The sequence below is a fragment of the Hemiscyllium ocellatum genome, unplaced genomic scaffold, assembly GCF_020745735.1.
Source record: "Hemiscyllium ocellatum isolate sHemOce1 unplaced genomic scaffold, sHemOce1.pat.X.cur. scaffold_1768_pat_ctg1, whole genome shotgun sequence".
In the NCBI taxonomy this organism is placed as follows: domain Eukaryota; kingdom Metazoa; phylum Chordata; class Chondrichthyes; order Orectolobiformes; family Hemiscylliidae; genus Hemiscyllium; species Hemiscyllium ocellatum.
Genome location: NW_026867873.1, coordinates 74,431 through 95,344, shown reverse-complemented (window position 1 = coordinate 95,344; position 20,914 = coordinate 74,431). Strand labels below are relative to the sequence as shown.

At 48.4% G+C, this 20,914-nt stretch overlaps 1 long non-coding RNA gene across 1 annotated transcript; it reads left to right on the top strand.

Moving 5' to 3' along the window:
• Window positions 1-4,273: 4,273 nt before the first annotated feature.
• LOC132810558 (uncharacterized) lies at window positions 4,274-17,029 on the top strand. The gene is made up of 3 exons (XR_009642924.1): window positions 4,274-4,739; window positions 10,363-10,455; window positions 11,816-17,029. It is a non-coding gene; the product is annotated as an uncharacterized LOC132810558 (long non-coding RNA).
• The last annotated feature ends 3,885 nt before the right edge of the window (window positions 17,030-20,914 follow it).

The window sequence follows — 20,914 nt, the reverse complement described above, 5'->3', positions numbered from 1 at the left end:
CTCTCTGTTCCCCTTCTCTCTGTCCCCCCTTCTCTCTGTTCCCACTCTCTCTGTCCCCTTCTCTCTGCCCCCCACTCTCTCTGCCCCCCATCTCTCTGTCCCCCCTCCCTCTGTTCGTCTCTCTCTCTGTTCCCCTTCTCTCTGTCCCCCCTTCTCTCTGTCCCACTCTCTCTGTCCCCTTCTCTCTGCCCCCCACTCTCTCTGCCCCCCATCTCTCTGTCCCCCCTCCCTCTGTTCGTCTCTCTCTCTGTTCCCCTTCTCTCTGTCCCCCCTTCTCTCTGTCCCACTCTCTCTGTCCCCCACTCTCTCTGCCCCCCATCTCTCTGTCCCCCCTCCCTCTGTTCGTCTCTCTCTCTGTTCCCCTTCTCTCTGTCCCCCCTTCTCTCTGTCCCACTCTCTCTGTCCCCTTCTCTCTGCCCCCCACTCTCTCTGTCCCCCATCTCTCTGTCCCCCCTCCCTCTGTCCGTCTCTCTCTCTGTTCCCCTTCTCTCTGTTCCCCTTCTCTCTGTCCCACTCTCTCTGTCCCCTTCTCTCTGTTCACCTTCTCTCTGTTCCCCATCTCTCTTTATCCCCTTCTCTCTGTTCCTCTTCTCTCTGTCCCAGCTTGCTCTGTCACCCGTCTCTCTGTCCCTATTCTCTCTGTCCCCACCTTCCCCCCTCTCTCTGTCCCCCTCCGTCTGTCCCCACTCTCTGTTCCCCTCCCTCTGTCCCACTCTCTCTGTCCCCCTCACTCTGACCCCCCCCTCTGTCCCCTTCCTTTTATTTCCCTCTCTCTGTCTCTTCACTTTCTGTTCCCCTCTCGCTGTCCCCCCTCTCGCTGTCCCCCCTCTCGCTGTCCCCCTCTCGCTGTTCCCCTTCTCTCTTTATCCCCCTCTCGCTGTTCCCCTTCTCTCTTTATCCCCCTCGCTCTGTCCCCCTCTCTATGTCCATCGTATCTTTGTACCCCCTCTCTCTGTCAACTTCACACTGTCCCCCACTCTCTCTGTCCCCCACCTCTCTGTCCATAATCTCTCTGTTCCCCTGTCTTTGTCCCCCCTCTCTCTGTCACCCTCACTCTGTCCCGCACTCTCTCTGTCCCCTCCCCGTCCCCATGTCTCTCTGTCCCCCTAATTCTGTCGTTCTCTCTCTGTCACTCCCTTCTCTGCCCACCCTCCCTCGGTCCCAACCTCCCTCGGTCCACCCTCTCTGTTCCCCTCTCTCTCTCCGACTCTCTCTGTCCCCTTCTCTCTGTTCCCCACTCTCTGTCCCATCCCTCTGTGTCCCCCCCATCCCTCTGTGTCCCCCCCATCCCTCTGTGTCCCCCCCCATCCCTCTGTGTCCTCCCCCATCCCTCTGTGTCCTCCCCCATCCCTCTGTGTCCCCCCCCCATCCCTCTGTGTCCCCCCCATCCCTCTGTCCCCATCTCCTAGTCCCCTTCTCTATCCCCTTTTCTCTGTCCACCTCTCTCTCTACCCATCTCTTAGTCCTCTTCTCTCTGTTATACTCTCGCTACTCACATCTCTGTCCCCCCTCGCCCTGCACTCCCCTCGCCCTGCACCCTCCTCGCCCTGCACCCCCCTCGCGCTCTTCTCCCCCTCGCGCTCTTCTCCCCCTCGCGCTCTTCTCCCCCTCGCGCTCTTCCCCCCTCGCTCTGTCTCCCCCTCGCTCTGTCTCCCCTCCCCACCGTCCCTCACCTCTCTTGCACTCTCCATCCCCCTCGTCTCCCCTCTCTTGCCCTACCCGTCAATCGTGCTCCCCCTCTCTCCCCTCCCCTCTCTCACCCTCTGTCTTCCTCTCGCCCTCCCCTCCCTCCCTCATCTCTCTCGCCCTCCCCTCCCTCCCTCATCTCTCTCGCCCTCCCCTCCCCTCCCTCCCCTCTCTCGCCCTCCACTCCCTCCCTCCCTCTCTCGCCCTCCCCTCCCTCCCTCCCCTCTCTCGCCCTCCACTCTAGCCTCCTGCGTTCTCTCCCCTCACTCGCACTCCCCTCTCTCACTCCCCTCTCTCGCCCTCCCCTCCCTCTCTCCCTTGTCTCGCCCTCCCCTCTCTCGCCCTCAATTTCCTACCCTCTCTCGTCGTCCTCTCTCTCACCTTCACCCTTCTGTCGCCCTCCCCTCCCTCCCTACCCTCTCTCGGCCCCTCCCTCCCTCTTGCCCTCGCCTCTTACACTCTCTCCGCTGTCTTGCTCTCCCCTCTCTCGCCCTCTCCTTCCCTCTCAACCTCACCTCCTTCACTCCCCTTTCTCACCCTCCCCTTTATCGCCTTACCCCTCTCACACTCCCCTCTCTCACCCTCACCCCCTCTCGCCCTCCCCTCCCTCGCTTCCCTCTCACACCCTCACCCTCCTTCACGCCCTCCCCTCCCTCCTTCCCCTCTCTCGCCCTCTCCTCTCTCGCCCTCTCCTCTCTCGCCCTCTCCCTTCCGCCCTCCTCTCTCTCCCTCCCTCTCTCGTCCTCTCACCTCTCTCGTCAACCCCTCCCTCTCCTCTCTCGCACTCTCCTCTCTCGCCCTCTCCCTCCCTCTCGCCTTCACCTCCCTCTCCCCTCACTCGCACTCCTCTCTCTCCCCCTCCCCCTCTCTCGACCTCCCCACTTTCTCGCCCTCCCACCATCTCGCCCTCCCCTCCCTTCCCTCTCCTCACTCGATCTCCCCTCTCTCGCCCTCCTCCTCTCTCGCCCTCCTCCTCTCTCGCCCTCCTCCTCTCTCGCCCTCCTCCTCTCTCGCACTCCCGTCTCTCGCCCTCCCCCCTCTCTCCCCTCCCCTCTCTCACTCTCCCTACCTCTCGTGCTCCTCTCTCTTGCCCTCCCCTCCCTCACTTCCTTATCTCATCCTCCCCTCTCTCAACCTCTCCCCTCTCTCTCCCTCCCCTACCACCCTCCCCTCTCTCGCCCTCGCCCTCGCCCTCTCCCTCTCCCTCTCCCTTTTCCTCCCCCTCTCTCGTGCTCCCTCTCTCTCCCATCCCCTCTTTCGGCCTCTCCCTCCCTCTTGACATTCCCTCCCCTCCCTCCGTCCCATCTCTCGCCCTCCCCTATCTCACCCTATCTCTCCCTTGCCCCCTCTCTCTCCCCCCGTTCCTTCACTTTCCCTCCACCATCTCTCACTCTTGACCCCCCTCAATCAGTCTCTCTCTCTCTCTCTCCCCCCCAACCTTCCTCCGTTTCTCTCTGACTGAATCGCTCTCCCTCCTGTCCCTCCCTCCCTCTCTCTGACACACTCTGTCTCCCTGGTCCTTCCCTCTCCATCTGACCCAGAGACTGGGGATGTTTGAGGGTGAGGCTGCGTGTGGGGGTGGGGAAAATGGGGTAGAGATGGAATTGTGGGAGGGAGACTGCGACGGCATGAGAGAGAGAGAGGGGGAGAGGGAAAGTGGAGGCAGGTGGAGAAACCGGGGTTGGCGGGTGTGTGTGAGGGAGAGAGAGGGGGGGATGAGGGAAAGGTTTGGAAAAGAGAGTGTGTGCTGAAAGAGAGAGAGAGAGAGAGAGAATTGAGGAGAAAGAGTAGGGGAGAGGTAATGGGGAGGCCAGGTTGGAGTGGGGGGAACAGAGGGAGTTAACCCCAGCTCCTGAGCTCAGGGCGCGGTGCCCTCCCCTTCCCTGAGGACCAGGACTTGGGGCTGAGTCTGTCTCTCTCCAGCTCAGCTTCTCCAACACAAAGACACACAACAACATCGGTCCCTCTGCTGCTCGGCACGCTGTAATCAGCATTTTTATTGGTTACAAATGGAAGTGATGGATACAGTCAGTGGGATGGTGCCTTTTCTCACTGGCCCCTGAGTTGTGAGAAACATTGAAATGTTTCCCTGTAACCCCCTGTGGGATAAGGAGGGACAAACCAGCGCTCCCCTCAGTCTGTTACCATAGCGACAGGCTGCTCCATCGCTGAAACACTGAACTGAAATGAGAAAATCCCGGATGGTGTGATTAATGAGGGAATTTGATGGATGGATGGATTTGGGTGAAGGGATATTTCAGCACATTCTTCAGCTGCTGCCTGAACTTAGTCTGGGTCACGGCATAAATCGCGGTGTTTGTGCAGCAACTGAGGAGCTGCAGCATGAAGCCCAATTCCTGCACAAAGGCATCGAGATACAGAGGGGTTTCCACAATCCAAGATATCCGGTTCCATATAGAATACAGCATTAACGTTGACCATAACAGGATGAAATTGGCCGAGATCACAAACAGTAAAATGATGGATTTTTTTCGGTTTCTCATTTCTGTGTCAGACTGAGCGTCCCCATTGGTGTGAGCGCGGAGTCTCCTGCGGGCTCTGCTGGTCACTAAAATGTGTCTGACGGTGAGAACATTGAGCAGCAGAATCAGGAGAAATGGGACACCCGGGGTTAGAATGTGGTGGAGGAACTCGATTGTGACCCAGACACTGGAGAATTGAACAGCGTCTGTTACATCACAAAACCAGGGGGCGTTCCCCAGCCAATACCGAGCCGTGAGCATAAAATACCAGGAAATGTTCTTTAAACAGCTCAGCACAGTCACTGCTCCCAGAACCACAGCCGCCGTTTTCTCACTGCAATATTTACTTTTCAGCTTCTGGCAACAAAATGCCACAAACCGATCAAAGGTGAAAGTGACGGTGAACCAGACAGAGCAGTCAGTGGCTGCATAAAGCAGGACGGCGTGGATATTACACACGGGGACGGAGTCCTTCAGGAAATAAAACTGTTCCCGATAAACAATGGGAATGTGTCTCAGGATCAGGTCGAGGATAATGACCAGGAGATCCGCCGCTGCCATGGCCCCCAGGTAACGTCTGACACATGGAGACAATCCACAATCTTTATAAAGCAGGACGTAGATGGTCACTACGTTAACTGTGAGGAAGGAAAACAAACCCATTATCCATCAGCCTGGAGGCAAAGGGACCCGTTTGATCGGGGACCCAGTGAGATTTTCAAATGTGTCCCTGTATTCAGGGATTTATTAAAATAATTGGAGCTGGAATAACAAATGGGAAGGTCGGAATTACTGACAAAAATGTGACATCAACCACAAGAAACCCTCCCTCCCCAAACACACAGAGACATATCGTTAAGGACAGATGGTTTCTAGAACATTCCCACACACTCGATCACTCGAGAGCAGACACAGGTCACTCCTTCCCAGTTCCTAATACGGAGGGTGGGAACGTTCCTGTCCTGAAGGATCCTCTCCCAGTTTCCTGAAGACAAACGGAGTTTGGGATTTCTGTATTTTGGTCTAAATTGTGGTCGATCCTGTGTCGTGGAGAAATGTAAACGCAGGGAAAACGTATTCCCCCCTTTAACTGCCTGAGGGGCCTTCGGAACAGTGTCTCCTTCTCCCTGGAACGGGATCTCTTCCCTCGGGATCTTATCGTTTGTTCAATTCACTGACGTCCGGCCGTTCACAAACAAACAACGTCAGGGACAGAACGTTCCGGGGAATGTCAGTTATAGAATGTCAGGGACAGAACGTTCCGGGGAATGGCAGTTATAGAATGTCAGGGACAGAACGTTCCGGGGAATGTCAGTTATAGAATGTCAGGGACAGAACGTTCCGGGGAATGGCAGTTATAGAATGTCAGGGACAGAACGTTCCGGGGAATGTCAGTTATAGAATGTCAGGGACAGAACGTTCCGGGGAATGGCAGTTATAGAATGTCGGGGACAGAACGTTCCGGGGCATGTCAGTTATAGAATGTCAGGGACAGAACGTTCCGGGGATCTCCTTGACCTGTCCATCACCTTTCCCCTCTATCCATTCTCCCACCATGATGTACTGTGCACAGGCTACATATCCATCCAGCACGGGGAGCTGCACTGACCACATCATTGTATTATCTATAAACCTCAGCCAGACAGTCTGACCAGCACAGAGACCTGTGCAGTGATCACCCATGAATTAATCTGTAACCCAGGAGCAGGTACCCTCCCAGCATGTAGGGCTGTGTACACCACCCCAGTGCATTGATCTGTAACCCTGGAGCAGTTACCCTCCCAGCATGTCGGACTGTGTACACCACCCCAGTGCATTGATCTGTAACCCAGGAGCAGTTACCCTCCCACCATGTAGGACTGTGTACACCACCCCAGTGCATTGATCAGTAACACTGTGTTAGATCACTGCCCAGTGTGGGGAAACTTGCAGCCCATGCTGGAAGTGACAGGATGTGCAGCTCCCACCCATTTCCAGCTCCATATCTCCATTTTGCACTGACAAGGGGGTGCTGTGGGTGTGAACATCACTGACAGGGAGAGATGGTGGGGGAATCAGTTTAAATATCACCACATGGAAGGGGTGTGGGGTATAGACAGAGAGGGGGAAACTGAGAGACAGTGTCATGGAAGGATGTGTTCCCAGGTTTCAGAATGCTGAAATGTAGACACTTCGATAACATCCTGTAACATGGGCCTGTGTTCCCAGGAAAGATGGGAAAAAGGGAGATTGGTGTGAGGTGAAATGATGGAGAGTTTTGAATGAGCATTTGTTCTACAGCTTTGTGAATGGGAGTAGTGTCCAGCAATACAGGACAAGCATCTATAACCTTCCCCGCTCTGTCAGGATAAGGGTCACTGTATTCTCTCTGCTCCCTCACACTCACGGTATATCTGTTATAGCACCGACCCCCGAATAAGGCTCATGCTCCAACACTGTCACTGTCGCATGCAGCACCTTCTCTCTCTCTCTCTCTCTCTCTGTCACCCCGTCCACTTTACCCCACCTCCCACATCAATTACACTGCATGGATACAATACTGTCTACAGACTCCCTCTGAAAACCTCACGATTAGCCATTATCCTCACCTACACCAGCACTAACAGCAGGGCCACCCACCTCCACCATCCCTCCCTCCCTTTCTCCCATTCCAGGGGAAACAGCCTGGAATAGGACAGAAAGTGCCAAGCCAGGTGGTGGAGTGCCCGATATCCGTTCCCTCACCTCCCTCCCCCCGCCATGTGGGGAGGACCCTGGTACGAGCCGGAGAGAACCGGGATGCCTCGTGTGGAGATTCTGAAACATCCACATTCCACCGACTGAGTAAGGAGCAATGCTCAGTGAAGGGCAATTCTCACTTTAAACCCATTGGCAGCTCCGTTTCCCCCCGGCACAACTTAGAAGCTGTGGCCCTGATGCCATCTCCCTTCTGTGTCGAGCTGGTACAAATGTAATCCCCACGGTCTTGGGGGGCAGGAGGGTGGGCTCACAACACATCCTCACCACCACCTCCCAGTAAGGGAGCACGGAGGCTCCCTCCTACACCTCCCCCTGTAAACAGCTCAGATACTGACACTAATCTGTGATAGTTACTGCTCTCCCCACTTGTCCTGACATCTTCAACAATCTGTGCTCATATACACCCAGCGCTCTCTGTTCCTGCAGCCCCTTTATAATGGCACAGCCTGTTTTAAACTGTCTTTCTTTATCTTTCATACCACAGTGCATCACCTCATACTGCTCTGCATTGATCCCCGTCTACCAGCATGTCACTGTCCTGTTAGAGTTCCACACTGTCCTCCATAGACTTTACAATTCTTGCAGGTTTGGTACCGTTTACAAACATTAAGATTGTCACAGTGTCACAGTGCCCATGAAACATCTGAAATCCTGCCCCGCACACAGGAGTGTGAGCAAGTGAAATACTGACATATTCCCACAGACAGAGTCAAATACTGTCAATGGAATAACAAAAGTCTTGACACATTCGAGACAGAGTAGATGAAATATTGACAAACCACAGAGCAAGAGAAATCCGGATAGGTTCCACTTATCTATATTCATCAGGGTATAATGGGATGAAGGTGAAAGTGTGTACTGTACCTTTAAGCGAGGGTGAATGCTGCTCTGAACTGAGAGCTTGCAAGTACCTGTGATATGAGAGGATGGCAGACCCAGAAACAGTATATTACTGTAGAGCTGGAGTCGGGTTATAAGCAGTTAAGAAATAGAGGGTCTCTTTCAGTTCACTTTCAGTGTTAAAAACTACATTGTTGTTTTTATTTAAACAGTGGAATTTGGGAGTTCTCTGTCACTCATATTTAACAGTTTACGAGGCGAATTGAGCATTTATTTATGTTTAGTTTAAATTACCAGATGAGATCTATGCTGTGCCCTAACAATTACTGTGTGTGTATCTGTGTGTCTCTGTGTGGGGCAGTCTCTGTGGTGCTGAAAGTGATGCAATGCCACCCTCTGCTGGTCTCCACACGCCACTGCACAGTCATTGGTAGAGGGTGAAAACCAACAGGGATTCACTCAGAGAGGGGGAGGGAGAGGGCAGCTGCTCACAGCACCATCCAAACTGATGTCTTATCCATGCACTGATCTAAATATCCTTTAAACGTTGTAACTGTCCCTGTTTTCACCACTTGCTCTGCAAGTTCATTCCACACACAAGCCAGCTTCTGTCTAAAATAATTACCTCTCCTGACTTTTGTAAATCTTTTTTCCTCGCACGTTAAAATATCCCTCAGTTTTGAATCCCCAACTTTAGCGAACAGACATCAGCCCTTCAGCTTATCTGTACCCCTTATCCTTTTATAAACCTCTGCAAAGTTACCCCTCCATCTCACACTCTCGAGTGAAAAATGTCCCAGCCTATTCAGCCTCTCCTTATAGCTCAATCCCTCCATTTCCAGCAACATCCAGGTTAAACTCTTCTGAACCCTCTCCAGCTTAATAACATCAAGGTCAATGATATCAAAGTGAATAGTCAATGTATTTTATAAGGGTAGTGAAGACCAAAACTAGAGGACATAGTTGTAGGTTAAGAGGGGAAACATTTAAAAGTGACCTAAGGGGCAGCTGTTTCACCCAGAGGGTGGTGTGCCTATGGAATCAGCGGGCAGGATGACCAGACTGGACACAGTATTCCAGAAGAGGTCTCACCAATGTCCTGTACAATCTCAACATGACGTCCCAATTCCGATACTCAAAGGTCTGACCATTGAAGATAAGTGTGTTAAACACCTTCTTAACCACATTATCTATATGAGATGCAACTTTTAAAGAATTATACCTGATGGCCGAGGTCTATGTTCTACAACACTGCCAAAGGCCCTACGTTTAATTGTATAAGTCCAACTCTTGTTTGATTTACCAAATCCAATACCTCGCATTAATCCAAACTAAACTCCATCTGCCACGCCTCGGCCAATGAGTGATATTACCACCTCCTCACCTTCCCCGTTTAATTTTAAAATGCCCTCCCCTCTCCAGGAGGCCTGCACACTCCGGCCTTGATTTTCACAAAGACCCTGAGCTTGGTTTGCCTTGTGTGGTTAGAGGGAGGAGGGACGGATTGCAGACACAGTCAGTGGGGAGGAGAGGCTGGACAGTAATCAGCGGCCTGGTATCATTTCATGGTTTTAGGCAGAGGGTAGACACACGTGAGAGTTGGGTTATACTGATTGGTGTTCTGGGACCAGAAATTATGGTCTTTCTTCTTGTCTGGTGTTCAGTAATAAACATGTGTTTGAGAGCCTTCATTGGGCAGAGTGTGTCTGCAGGATTTCTTTCCCTAATATTGCAGACTACAGATAATAGCGATTAAAGATGTTCATAGTTAATTTCGATCTTGCACTTGTTTAACAAAACAAAATGTTTTGTGTAGTTCAGGAATGGTAACCTGATTATAATAAATCCCAACCGAGCTGAACGCTGCCTCTTAAAATGTGACCCAAAATCTGGGTATAGTAGTGTCGTGGGTAGTGTCCCTGTCTCTGAGCCATGGCTCTGGGTTTGATTCCAATTACTGAAATTGTTTGGTAGTGTTCCTAGCTCTGGACCAGAAGGTGTGGAGTCATGTCCTGCCTGTTGCAGAGGTATGTCACAGCATGTCATAACAGGCTGATGAACAAACACACAGGAGAATAATGTTACAGCTTTATGGGTATTGCCGAGTGGTGCTCGTGTCCCTACCTCCGGGCACAAAGGTCTAGGTGTAAATCCCACAGCAGTGTCTCCTAATATATCTGAACAAACTGATTAAACTGGTTTTAGAATTGTGACTTGATGGAGAAAGAATAGGTGTCGGTGTTGAATTTCAGCATTTATCCCGGGATTATTGAAAGTACAGCCATTCGTGTTGATTGAAGTCACATTTCACAGCAATAAAGGTATATAATATCAGAACGGTCATGGATAGGGTTTGTAGTCAAGGTTTTTCCCCAGGTTAGGGGCGTCCAAAATTAGAGGACATTGGTGGAAAGTGAGAGGGGTAAGATTTTGAAGACGCCTAAGGGGCAGCTTTTCACACAGAGGGTGGTGTGTGTATGGAATGAGCTGCCAGACGAAGTCGTGGAGGCTGGTACAACTACATCATATAAAAGGCATCTGGATGCTGACAGACCTGCCGAGCTTTTCCAGCAATTTCTGTATTTGTTAAAACAAAACATTCATTTTAACACAGGTATCTGTGTTAGCTGTTTGGAATCAGAATTGGCTGGCCAGCAGAAGACAGCGAGTGGTAGTAGAAGGAAAATATTCTGCCTGGAAGTCTGTGGTGAGTGGTGTTCCACAGGGCTCTGTCCTTGGGCCTCTACTGTTTGTATTTTTTGTTAATGACTTGGATGGGGGGATTGAAGGATGGGTCAGCAAGTTTGCAGATGTCACGACGGTTGGAGGTGTCGTTGACAGTATAGTGGGCTGTTGTAGGCTGCAGCGGGACATTGATAGGATGCAGAGATGGGCTGAGAGGTGGCAGATGGAGTTCAACCTGGATAAATGCGAGGTGATGCATTTTGGAAGGTCGAATTTGAAAGCTGAGTACAGGATTAAGGATAGGATTCTTGGCAGTGTGAAGGAACAGAGAGATATTTGTGTGAAGGTACATAGATCTCTTAAAATGGCCACCCAAATGGACAGGTTTGTTAAGAAAGCATATGATGTTTTGGCTTTCATTAACAGGGGAATTGAGTTTAAGAGCCGTGAGATCTTTATGCAGCTCTATAAAACTTTGGTTAGACTGCACTTGGAATACTGCGTCCAGTTCTGGTCGCCCTATTATAGGAAAGATGTGAATGCTTTGGAGAGGGTTCAGAGGAAATTTACCAGGATGCTGCCTGGACTGGAGGGCTTATCTTATGAAGAGAGGGTGACTGAGCTCGGACTTTTTTCATTGGAGAAAAGGAGGAGAAGAGGGGACCTAATTGAGGTATTCAAGATTATGAGAGACATAGATAGAGTTGATAGCCAGAGACTATTTCCCAGTGCAGAAATGGCTAACACGAGGGGTCATAGTTTTAAGCTGGTTGGAGGAAAGTATAGAGGGGATGTCAGAGGCGGGTTCTTTACACAGAGAGTTGTGAGAGCATGGAATGCGTTGCCAGCAGCAGTTGTGGAAGCGAGGTCATTGGGGATATTTAAGAGACTGCTGGATATGCATATGGTCACAGAAATTTAAGGGTGCATACATGAGGATCAATGGTCGGCACAACATGGTGGGCTGAAGGGCCTGTTCTGTGCTGGACTGTTCTATGTTCTATGTTCTATGTATTCTGAATACATTAAACATTTTATGTTTTCATGACGCCGGGACATATAAAAACATCTTCAAATTGACAGAGACCATTTTCTGCTCAGGGTATGACTCTGTGTATGACAGCAGCAATGATGCACCGACATGGAACAGGGAATGTGATGGAGACATAGTTTGGACAATGTACAAGGAGACCTCATATGGTCCAGTTTGGGAGAGAATGACATTATTGTGTGATTCAACTCAGAGAGGGAGAAAATGTCATCTACCCGAGAAGAAACGGCCTATTGCACTCTTTCTCTCTCCTTCATTATTCCTCATCACAGTAACATGTGCGAGCTAAAACAAAACTCTACTGTTATTGTTACCATTCTTATTTTTATAGAATCCCTGCAGTGTGGAAACAAGCCCTTCGGCCCAACAAGTCCATACCAACCTTCCAAAGAGTAACCTTCCCATGGCCTTACAGTTACAACTGACTAGTGCACCTAAAGTAGAAATCTCTGAACACTATGGACTATTGAATTATACAGCTTTGGGCTGTGGGAGGAAACGGGAGCACCCATCAGAAGCTCACGCACACAAGGGGACAAGATGCAAACTCCACACAGATAGTCGCCGAGGCTGGAATTGAACTCATGCCCCTGATGCTGTGATGGAACAGTGCGAACTACTGAGCCACTGTGCTAACCTGGAACCTCCCACCAGCCTAATGCAAAGGGAATTCAGCCAAATCCAACTCTCCCAGGATAAAATCCCATTGCTAGCAGCTGTGTGAGTACAATATCTTCAGAAGCAGAATAACATTTTGGACAATCTCGCAATTTTTCCTTTTGTCATTAGTTGCACTAATATTTGGACAAGGTTCTTTCAACGTGAAATTGCAGAATGTGTGTGTGTGTGTGTGTGTGTGTGTCAGTGTTTTTAGAAAGGGAAATATGGATTCTTTATTTGCAATATCCAAACAGTTTGCCATTCATCATTCCATCATAGTTGGTGTCACATTGCTCTGGATCATAAACGTGTTGTTTTAGCAGATTAAAGAAACTAGCCTGACTTGTTCCTAAAACTGACCCTGACCAAGTCTGAGACCGATATCATCGGCTATATCACCGACCTGGTTACATTTAACATTTGTTGTGAGCAGTGGAGGAGTGGGACTAGAAAAGGAAACAGTGACCCGAAAAGCCGGGGAACTATAGACCGGTGAGCCTGATGTCAGTGATGGGTAAGTTGTTGGAGGGGATCCTGAGGGATAGGATTTAGATTAACATTTGGGAAGGTAAGGGATGATCGGGGTAGACAACGCGGCTTTCTGCATGGGAAATCATGTCTCATTAATTTGATTGAGATTTATGAAGAGGTGACAAAGATGATTGATGAAGGCAGTTTGGTAGATATTGTCAATATGGACCTCAGCAAGGTGTTCATTACATTCCGATTGGTAGATCAGTAAGATTCGGTCACATGGGATACAGAGGAAGCTAATCACAATTGGCTTGAAGGAAGAGGGGTATTTTTCAGACTGGAGGCTTGTGAGCAGCAGTGTGCTGTAAGAATCAGTATTGAGTTCACTGCATTTCATCATTTATGTCAAGGATTTAGATGTGGATATTGGGGCCATAGATAGTAAGTTTAAAGATGACATCAGAAAGGTGCTGTAGTAGATTATCTCAGAGTACAACGAGACCACAAATAGATGGAACAAAGGGTCAAGGAGTGACAGATGAAGTTTAGTTTAGATAAATACAAGGTTACGCATTTTGGGAAGGTACATCAGGGGAGAAATGATACACTTAATGGTAAGGTCCTGGTGAGTGTTGTGAAACAAACGGACATAGGGCTGCAGGTAGATTGTTCCTTGAAAGTGGAGTTGAATGCAGACAGTGCGGTACAGAACACTTTTACAAATTTGCCTTAATCAGTCAGAGCATTGAGTATAGGAGTTGTGGTGGCATGTTGTATCTGTACAGGATGTTGGTGAGGCCACTGTAAGAATACTGCGTACAACTCGGTTTTCTGCAGAAAAGATTTACATGGATGTCCCAGGACTGGAGGTTTGAGCTTTAGGTAGAGGTTGATTAGTTTGAGGTGTTTCTCCCTGGGGTGTCAGAGGCTGAAGGGTGACATTATAGAGGTTTATAAAATCATCAGGGACATGGATATTCTGAACAGCCACGTTCTGCTCCCCAGGATAGGGGAGTCCAGAACAGGAGAGCATAGGTTGAAGGGGAGAGGGCGAATGATTTAGAAGGGACCTGAAGATAAATGTTTCACACAGAGAGTGGTGTGCGTACAGAAAGTGCTTTCAGAGGAAGTGCTGAAGGCAGTTACAATCGCACATTTAAAAAGTATCTGAAAGAGGAGGGATATTGGCCAAATGCTGGTAAATGGGACTGGATCAGATTTGAAATCTCAACAGAGTGAACAGATTGGACTAACGGGTCTGTTTCCGTTCTGTATGACTCTCTGATTCTATAAGAGGGATGACGAACAATTCTGAAAGTACCGTTCAAATCCGAATCCTCTTCACTGGAAGTTTATCGTGCCTCTACGTTCACATTGATTTAAAGTTGCGTTAGTAAAATATATGACAGAGAACTGAGTCATGGATAATGGGACGCAGACAGGAAAGTGGGGCTGAGACCCCAACCTGATCAGCTAGAATCTTAGTGCCTGGTGGAGAAGGTTCAACGTATCTAATGACTCACTCCTGTCCCTCAATCCCGTGGTCCTGTGTTCCATTCAGCCCATTAAACCTGTTAGGCAGGAGCATTTAGAGGTTACTTACTTCTATAACCTGTTGCACAGAAACAGAGGAGATCATTCAGCCCTTCAAGACTGTCCCACACCCGTTGAGGTGATTTGGGAAATGTAATTGTAAAACCCAGGCTGGGTATGAAAGAGGCCCCTCATCTCTCTTTACAGAACTTCCCCTCTCTGAAACTTATGCTCAATTAGCTGGTCATATTGTAGACCCAAATTCATTATGAATACAGCCCCCATACCTCACCCAGCGATGGCTCACAAAATCCTCTGGTCTCCCTGACGGCAACATTCAATAACAGAACATTCATGAAAATAACACCCACTAACTTTCCAATAACAGAATGTGAGAACATCAGACACAGGGACAGGTCGTTCACTCCCCAAACCTGCCTTGTCCTCCACTAAGATCATGACTGATCTGCTCTTGGTCTCAAATCCTCTTTCATACCCAATTCATCATCGCCCTCACCTCTCTGACAGGACACAAGGGGTCAGGTAAAAATGACTGGCCCTGATATCAAGGCTTCTGTTGACATCAAGGAGCTTAACAAATCTGAACTTAATGGGAATCAGAGAAAACTCTCCAGTGTTTGGAGTCAAACATGGCACAAAGGAAGATGTTCACCATCTCAGTCCTGGGTCACCTGTTTGGAAAATCCTCAGGGAAGCTTCCTCTTCACAAACATCTTCAGCTGCTTCATCAATGTCTCCCCGCCCACACCCTCCCCACCATAAGATCCGAAGTGGGGGTGGTCACTGAGGATTCCACAATTTGACGCCCCCGTCAGCTCCTGAACTGGACTGTGTCCATGTGCAGCAAGACATGGACTCCATTGAGGCTTGTGCTTTTAAAGAGTCCATAACATTCATATAAAGGATTGCCACAGTAAAATAAGAGATCATTCTGCACCTCTCACTGGTTTCACAGGAATATGAGGAAGTCGTTCAGCCCATTGATACTATTGGAGAAGAACAGGGACAGCCCATTCAGTGCCATTAGATTACTTACAGTGTGGAAACAGGCCCTTCGGCCCAACAAGTCAACACCGACCCGCCGAAGCGCAACCCACCCATACCCCTACATTTGCCCCTTACCTAACACTACAGGCAATTTAGCATAGCCAATTCACCTAACCTGCACATCTTTGGACTGTGGGAGGAAACCGGAGCACCCGGAGGAAATCCACACAGACACGCGGAGAACGTGCAAACTCCACACAGTCAATCGCCTGAGGCGGGAGTTGAACCCGGGTCTCTGGCGCTGTGAGGCAGCAGTGCTAACCACTGTGCCACCGTGCCGCCCGTAACGTATTTATATTGGACAAGTTAACATATTACTCAGGAAGAGAAGGATTCTAGTGTGATGGGCCACACCAGAACCCCTCGACAATATTTGAAGGCGGTAGCCTAGACTCTAATGTTTTCTTATTTTAAAGAAAATGTAAAGTGTCTGTTCCAGATGCAATGTGAGTGGTCAAACAACTCGGTGTGAAGCATAACACCATTTATGTAAACACGATAGATGAAATAAAACCAAAGAAAGAAGAATTTAGAATAATGTATTTATATTGGACAAGTTAACAGAATAATAGATCTAGGACCTAATACTAATGAACTGTTCCAATACTGGAAAATCACATGAACACAGCCCTTGGCAAAAAGGAATATTCAGACACTGAATGACACAAATATTTCTCCAATTCAGGATTTAAAAACAGCATCAAGAGAAAATCCATAGAGAGTAGCTGCCAGGAGACATTCACTAAAGTTTTCAACTCGGTGGAGACCCCAATAATTTCTGATGTTACTGAGAAACCAAAACCCAGAAATCCTAATCTGTGAGAGCTGACCATACCCATTCCATCTGCATTAAAATAAACCTAAGGCCTCACTAGTTATTTACTCAAGTGGTCCTAACAAGCCAGCTTGGTAACAGTCATTCAATCTCTCTCGTAAAAGAAACCAGAACAAAATAACCTCTTAAAGCTATAGCATCATCACACTAGTCAGCACATCGAGCTGTCATACAGGAACTAGGGATAACCAGTCAGGCCCTTGGCCGTGTCCAATCGGACGAGGAAGAAGCCAGTCAGTCCCTTGAGTGACTTACACAGGAACAGTAGGAGGCCATTCCCACCTCAATGCACTTACACAGGGACAGAATGAGGTAATTGATGCTGATTCCTGATGAATGTCTTATGCTCGAAACGTCGATTCTCCTGCTGTGCTTTTCCAGCAAACCACTGTCTACTCTGATCTTCAGCATCAACAGTCCTCGCTGTCTCCTAACTGATGCTCTAACATGGTGAACAAGTGGAGCAGAGGCTGCACACACAGACTGCTCCACGTTGTTCTTCTTAGCTCCGTCTGTCATGATACACACGTGGGACTTTAACGTGATTTTCTCGCGGTAAGGAGGGAAGCCATATGTGTTGTGTGAAGTCACAAGAAGGCACCTTCCACCTCCGAGAAGCCAGCCTTGTGTTCTCTGTGTAGCGTGGAAGTGGATGGGAATGGCTACCTGTTTCAGAATGAAGGTATTGTGGCTGCTGTTGTGTATTGTGAACAACATGGCGTTCAGTACAGATTCACTCGCCGGCTGCACAATAACGTGGGGAGAGTTAATGTAGGCATATAAACTATTAGGAAAGTCACGTTAGACTGATGTATGGACTCTCTAAGTTCAAATAATGCTGATCTTGTTCATGTTGATCTTGTCTAGTGAATGTCCTGTTCAGTGTAACCTGTGTGCCTTACTCTGTCCAAGTCTATTTCCACCCTATGATCTGTCTGGCCATGTTTACTATGATCTTCCTCCACTGCTCATAAATAAAGCGTTTCCCTGTACTGAGGTACACATGACAATAAATCAAACCAACCAATCCTGGGTAAAGTATGGAATTTCTCACCCTGTCAATGTCGCTTTTGGAAGTAAGTGATCGCTGCCATTCCTCGTGTTTAACGTCACTGTTTCTTCTTCTCTCACAGCTGTACTGATTAAACACTCAGCTTCTTCACTCTATCCTCGTGATACCATCACCCGTGTCTGTGGTAAGGAGATCATTCCTTACAAAGGAGATCAAATCCGTAGGGAGTGTCCCAACCATAGTCTCAGCAAGGCTCTACAACAGCAGGAAGATGGCATTACTTATGTACTTGAATCATCCTACAATGAAGGACAGCCCACCATTGACTGCACCCATTACTTACACAGGGTTTGATTCAGAGCAGTCAGCATAGACTTGTGAGTGGGAGGTCATGCTCCCCAAATTTGTTAGAGTTCGTTGATGAAGGGACCAAGAAGGTTGATGAGGGCCGAGCGGTAACCATAGTCTCTATGGATATCAGTAAGGCCTTTGATAAGGTTCCACATGGCAGGCTGCTCTGGAGAGTTACATCACGTGGAATGCTGGGGAACTGGCCAATTGGATGCACAGTTGGCTTGATGGTAGGAAGCAGATGGTTTAGCGGAAGGATGCTTGTCAGACTGGAGGCTGGGTCCATAGCTGTTTGTTATCTATGATTTGGTTGAGATTATACAAGGTATGATTTGTAAGTTTGCAGATGACACTAAAGTAATTGGGAGCATGATCAGTGAGGAAGTTTATCAGAAATTGCAGCAGGACCTTAATCAGGTGGGGAAGTGGGCCGAGAAATGGCAAATGGAATTTAATATAGATATGTGATGACTTGCATTTTAGAATCTCAAATCAAGGTAGGAGTTGCACGGCGAATGGGAGGGCCTTAAGGGGTGTAGTGGGCAGAGAGACCTTGGTATGCAGGTGCACGGTTCTCTGAGAGTGGAGTCACATGTAGACAGGGCAGTGAAGAAGGCATCTGGCACACTGACCTTCATCACGCCGCACATTGAGTATGGAAGTTGGGAATTTATGTTGCAGTTATACAGGACTTTGGTAAGGCCGCACTTGGAGTATTGTGTTCAGGTTTTGTCACTTTGTTATAGGGAACACGTGTCTATCTCCTAAGGAAGTTATTACGGTACCTTGCTGTGGCAACCAACAGGGTACCCTTCGTTTTTCAGTACTTCCCAGGAGCTGAAAAATTATGCCATGTTCTTCGTGACCTGCAACACATTATCAACGAGGATGAGCACCTCACCAAGACCTTCCCCACACCTCCACTGCTTCCCTTTAAACAACCGCCAAACCTCAAACAGATCATATGTTCGCAGCAAGCTGCCCAGCTTTCAGGACAGCGCCATACAACCCTGTCATGGTAGGCGCTGCAAGTCCTGTCAGAATGTGGACATGGGTATTACCATTACATGTGAGGACACCTCCCACCATGTACGTGGCAGGTACTCATGTGACTCAGCCAACATTGTCTATATCATACATTGCAGGCAAGGGCGCCTGGAGGCATGGTACATTGGGGAAACCGAGCAAAGGCTATGGCAACAGATGAATGGGCACCACACAGCAATCAACAGACAGAAGTGTTGCCTCCCAGTTGGGACACTTCTGCGGTACAGGACATTCGACCTCGGACCTTCGGGTGGCCATCCTCCAAGGCAGACTTCAGGACAGGCAACAGCGAAAAGTAGCCAAGCAGGGGCTGATAGTTAAGTTCAGTACCCATAGGGAGGGCCTCAACTGGGCCCTTGGGTTCATCATACTACAGGTGACCACCATTGCACTATATACACACACAGACACACTTACACACACACAAGCACACAGAGTCACTCCTATACACACACATACACACGGACACACATATACACAGACACGCACACAGACACTCACGCACACCCTTACAGACACACACACTCCCATACTCAGACATGCATCCTCTCAGAGACTGAGGCCACTCTACACTCATGCAGGCACATATACCCTCTCTCTCACAGACACTCGCAAACCCCCACCCCAGACACATACACACTACCACACTCACACATGCACCCCCTCACTGAAGTAAGACACTCTGCAATCACTGCACACACATGTACACTCTCTCTCACACTTACAACCCCCCCCCCCAAGCCACTCAGACATACACACAGACAGACACAAAGACCCACATGCGCACATACATTTTGTGGGGTGAATTTGTACTTGCAGAGTTACATTGCACTTTGCTCAAAAACAGTAAAACTCTGTTATCTGACTTTTTAGGTTAGAATCGATCTAAAATCATGGCATAGACAGAGAACACAGGGCGCTAACACCTTCTACATATTGTGTAACGAACCCAATTGTTACAGTTAACCTGAGAATGCAACTTTAAAAAAAAGGTTTTTTGATTTACACACGGAAGAAGCTAAACTATCATGCTTTTCGAACAGATGAAAGACTCAACAATCAAGGTAATTTTCAATGTGTAGTTTCAGTTACATCATACTGTAATTTTTTGCTATAAATGCTGTGCCTTACAATTTTGTCCCCCACAATCACCTGAAGAAGGTGCGGTTCTTTGAAAGCTAGTGTGCTTCCAATTAAACCTGTTGGACTATAACCTGGTGTTGTGTGATTTTTAACTTAGTACACCCCAGTCCAACACTGGCATTTCCAAATCATGATTACTGTGAAGTGGAATCATATTAATCGTTCTCCAGTACTCTGGCACCTCGCCTAGTCAGATTCTAAACAAAATTAATGTTAGAGGTCATCTCGCCATGTTATTCATGCTCTTCTCAAGCATTATTGTGAGATTTTCTCTAGATCTCCCGTTATGCATGTGGAGTAGAGAAGGACAATGATTTTAGACAATGCTGTGTATTACCCTAGAGAGCTTGAGACTGCTCTAAACTGGGTGGGAACCTTTCAGCATCCTGGTAATGTTTTTGCTGCCTCTGTACAGGATCTTAGTGAGATGACACTGGAGTAGTGTGTAAAGAATTTTTCTACTCAATGAAGAAAGTGTATTGTTATATTGGAAGGAGCTCAGAGATGGTTCCCTCAACTGATTCCTGCAAAGAAAATGTCTTAGGATGGAGAGATAGCAGGAAAGTGGTACAGAGGCCGCGATAACATCAGCCATGATTGTATTCAATGGCGGAGCTGGTTCGAGAGGTTGAATTCCTGACTGATGCTCCTCATCCATACTCAGCCTTTCGACCGTGTTACACAGTATAGAGGGAGGACTGTCTATCAAACAGGAAGCAGGCTCTCCGGATAAGTCAGTCTTAATCAGTTTGTCAGAATGTCAGCAGTGGAGTCACACAGTGACCACTGCGGGGACCTCAACTATTTACAATCTACATCAATGATCAGGAGGTTAGAACAGATATCCAGATACTGAGTTTGGTGATGTCGCTTGGATAAGCAAGAGATTAAATTATCAAGAGAGGGTGGAGTGTCTGCAAATAGATACAGAAAGTTCAAGGCAATGGATAATAATTTGGAAGGAGCAATACAACATAATATAACCTGTAATTTCATTTACAGGAATAATGGAAGGCAGTATGTTACTGAAATGGAGAGGGATTACAGGACTCAGTGATACTGGGTATTGGGGGATTCACTGAGACCCGTTCGGACGTGGAAGGTTTTGCTCCATTCCTGATCGTCTGCTCATTGACACTCCAAGTGACCACATTGCTCTCCATACACATAGAATATTTTGATGTGGTTGGTTGGTGGTGGGGATGGTGTTTTGAAATGTGTATCAAGGGGACGGCCTTTATCCAAGATACAATTATTCCTTTCTACATGGAGACCCGTAGACGATGGGAATGGCTGCCTGCTTCTGA